Below are 4,235 nucleotides of genomic sequence, written 5' to 3'. Positions count from 1 at the left end.
GACCCCTGCTTTAAAAGATCAAGGTTATTCTAGTACATTTCCATGACGAGGACATTTGACTAGTTTCTAAAGATAAATCTCATAATGAAAATGATAAAATATGAGAATCAAGTTTAAAAAAACTTGATGTCCAAACCATCTGGACCACCACTGCATCTTGAGCTCAGACCATCAATAACTTGTTGATCCTCAATTGGTGTGATAATTCTGAAAGCTAAAGAACTGACACATCTGTTCTGAAACTGGTTCCAATTGCCAATTGTAGAAAATCATTTGCTAACTGCTTCTGCAATTAATTATGGTTAGCTAGCAACTTTATTGTTTAATTTAATATGATTAATAATGTTTTTATCATATTGATTTGCCACTAACTCTCTTCCAGAATTGTTTTGTAAGATTAATTGACAAGTTGTCCTTTAATAATTTGCTTTAGCTTTTCTAGTATTAGAAACAAATTAATGTGACAGTATGAACATTTAGTTTTTTCCTCAGTTGATTGTCAAATGAAACAGATATGGGTTTGGGATTAATCTTTGCATTGTTATTCTGCATCTTATTTTATTTCTACTTCTTTCCGTGAATAACTTATTTATAATTACAAATTTACACATTTGAAGAGCAGTAATTTCACATTCTTTGCATTTTATTTCCCACAGGTCTGCTCTTAAAATGAAAAAGAATGAATTGAAATCCTTTAAAGACAGGTACTGTAGATGGAACTGATGGAGAAAGAAATGTTCATGTTTCATGATAGGGAGGAATTATTTTCCTAAACTGCATTTTTTTTTTCAGAATGGCACAACATGTGGCTCCTTCAGTAAAGTCAGGAGACACTGAAAGCATGAATGACCCGGTCAGTAAAACCAGACTGACTGAAATGTATGACAGACTAAAGCTGGAGAAGTGGATTGAAATCAAAGATATTCTGAAATCCAGTAAAACCAGTCCAGAGTTTACAAGGGCTGTGGTTCAGGTAAACTAAGGTTCTTGGAGAAACATTCAGTTTTTGTTTGGATCCCTATTGATGCAACTTTTGTTTTTGCTTGTATAACACTCCAACCCATTGTTGCAGAAAACCTTTAAAGATGCTGCAGAAGAAATGCAAAGAAAAAAGCAGCAAATAGAGGAAACTTTTAGATCCACTGAGTCCAGCGGTGGACAGGAAAACCAAAAGGTATTCAACTTTAGGACCATTTTCTCCACCTCATCAGTTCTGATCAGTTCACTTTATTCATATCATGCTAATTTACATCAAATATGATCTTAATAAACTTTATAAAAGAAAAAGGTTCAGTTCATATCAAGGGATGTAAAACCTAACTCAATACAAATGCAATTTGAATCAATCCAATTCATTATAATAAATTTCTGTTGGCAGATTTAGCAAAAAGAAAAAATACTGTTTTGGTAAGGAGGTTTTCATTTTAGAACATGATCATATTTGAAATTAGAAAGTTTGACTTTAAATGTAATTTGTCAAAATTCAAGAAGTATAAATGGCTTATACACACATTATATTAATTAGTGATGCAATTCAGTGCATTATCAAGTCCATAGGATACCAAAGTGTTTCACACTATGTTCAATCATTCACCCATTCACTCACACACTGATGGTGGCCACCTACTGGATATTAGCCACAGCTACCATGAGGCACACTGACAGAGGCGATGCTGTCATCCAGGCACACTGCACAGAGTCCTCTGACCACCATCAGCAGGCAACATGTCTTGTTCAAGTACACAAGGACAGTGGCAGACAGAGAGGGAATTAAACTGGCAACCCACTGATTGCAATCTCCTACTACCATCGCCACCACTCTTGAGTCCTTTCTTGGATGGATATGTTCTAGTTTTACTTGAGTAGAAATGTTATTGCTACTCCCACCTGAGTACAATTTATGGATACACTACCCATCTCTGCCTCTGAGGCACCGCAAGGGAGACTGGAGGAGATTTATCTTTTTCATATCTGTTCAAATGTTTCACACATTTTTAGTTAAATATGTTTTTGTCATTATGATTATTTATAAAGATTTAGCTTAATTCTTTTGGTGAGCTCTTGACCAATTAGTGCCTTATACGCTGTAGGCAGAGCCACAGCTCTCGCTAAAGGTAAAAATCCCCCACTATAATGATATAGAGCAGGAGGAAGTGAGGGCGGAAATGAAAACCTGATAAGAGTGAACAACAGCATAAGACAATTGTGTTAAGGTGATTAGGTAGTATTCATTGAAAGTGTCACATTGAATTGGCTTCAAACCAAATAAAAATAATTTTGAAAAGTATTTATCAGAGTGCAGCAAGCAAACAGGAAGTGATGCAATACACCTTATACTCAAATACAAGGTAACACTTTATTTGAAGGTGGGTGAATCAGACTGTCATGACACTTTCATAAACATGACATAACACCTGTTATGAACATGAATAAGCCTTCATGAATATTTATGACTGATGTCATAAAGCGTCATTTGGTAAATTATGACACTTTTATTACAAAGTTTACATTATTCAAAATGTCTTTGTTATGACAACTTGACATTAACCAAGAAATCATTACTGATATAAATTTGTTATAAAAGTATTATTGATTGTACTTTAAAAATTAGGTAACTTTATGTTATTAAAGGTAAAGTTTAAACAGTAATGATTTCTTGGTTAATGTCAAGTTGTCATAACAAAGACATTTTGAATAATGTCAACTTTGTATTAAAAGTGTCATAATTTACCGAATGATGTTTTATAACAACAGTCATAAATATTCATGAAGGCTTATTCATGTTCATGACAGGTGTTATGTCATGTTTATGACAGTCTTATTCAACCCCCTTCAAATAAAGTGTTACCATAGAGGTATAAACCAGTCTGGGAATATACTCTTGTGTAAGCATCATGGTTGATATGTTCCAGGTTGACGGATACAGAAAGCTGGCAGTTCACAATCTGCAGTTGGCTCTGTACTACACCAACAAAGATCTACTAAAGGTATGTGAATGTCCATTCTTCAGAAAACAAACAGGATATATAATGAAAGTTAAGGGGTTTAATTTAAAAGGCTTAAAATGTAAATGTAACAAATTTCTCCTTGACAGAGTCCCTTTCCTAAATATGAAGGTGAACAAGCTGAGGATGCGATGGTGAATCTGAGACATCTGACCTCCGAGTGCCACTGGCTGGGCTGTTTGATCGCTTTAAACAATCCGCCTCTCCAGCCAGACTGGGAGTCTCAGGATTATGAGAGAAACTCCTGGGACATTTTCCCTCATGGGCTCAAAGATTGATAAATAGAAAAAGGACACCATGCATGCATGTCTATCATACATCTCTAATTGCTGCTTTAACATATGCATGAATTAGGTTTCATTAAAAAAGATAAATATTGATCAAATATATTTCACTTAAAATAAAATGCATGAAATGTCAATTCTTATTGGATTGTTCATATGTTTTTTGCTGCTGTTTGTTCTTAGTACTGTTGAGCTTGTTTGGTGAAATAGTTCAAAGTATTGGTAATAAAATACTGGTGTCTGGGTAAAAATAATTACTTTAGAGGTACAATTAATTTCTGTCTGATGGTGACAGCTCAAGTTTTTTCTGGCCAAATGGAATGTCAGTCTCTTGATCTTGCTACCATTCTGTATAAACTTATCTTAATGTTAAATGAAATAGAGACTTTTTCTTAAGTAACTTCACAAACACATAAGCACCAATGATCTTAGAAAGTGACTTGCTGATTTTCTCATTAAAACCAACATGATTTTAGATTAAGTTTTGCCCTTCCACCTTTTGCATGAACATAATATTAACCAGATAATGTAGTGTTTACAAACATACCTACGTAATGTCTTCCTATCCAGTCAGACATTTTTTGGTAACATTTGAAGGGGTGTGCATAAGACTGACATAACATTGCCATAAACATGACATTTCACCTGTCATGAACATGAGGAAGACTTTGTGAATATTTATGATTATCATTAAATGTCATTTGGTAAATAATGACACTCTTAATACAGTTTAAAATGTCTTTAAGACAACTTGACATTAACCAAGACAATACTGTCTTGATATTAGCTAAAATCAGATCACATGCATGCTTGGGGTGAATAAAAAAAATAGTGTGTAAAAAAAAAAAAAATCAATTATTGACGCTTGGGCAGGTTCCTTCTGCGTCAACATGTGACGCTGAGGGAACCTCCCCAAGCGTCAATAATTGATTTTTTTTTTTTTTAA

The sequence above is a fragment of the Poecilia latipinna genome, unplaced genomic scaffold, assembly GCF_001443285.1.
Source record: "Poecilia latipinna isolate Pla-1442-1.1 unplaced genomic scaffold, P_latipinna-1.0 Scaffold182, whole genome shotgun sequence".
In the NCBI taxonomy this organism is placed as follows: Eukaryota; Metazoa; Chordata; class Actinopteri; order Cyprinodontiformes; family Poeciliidae; genus Poecilia; species Poecilia latipinna.
The sequence above is the reverse complement of the archived record's forward strand: the minus strand, read 5'-3'. Positions refer to the sequence as shown.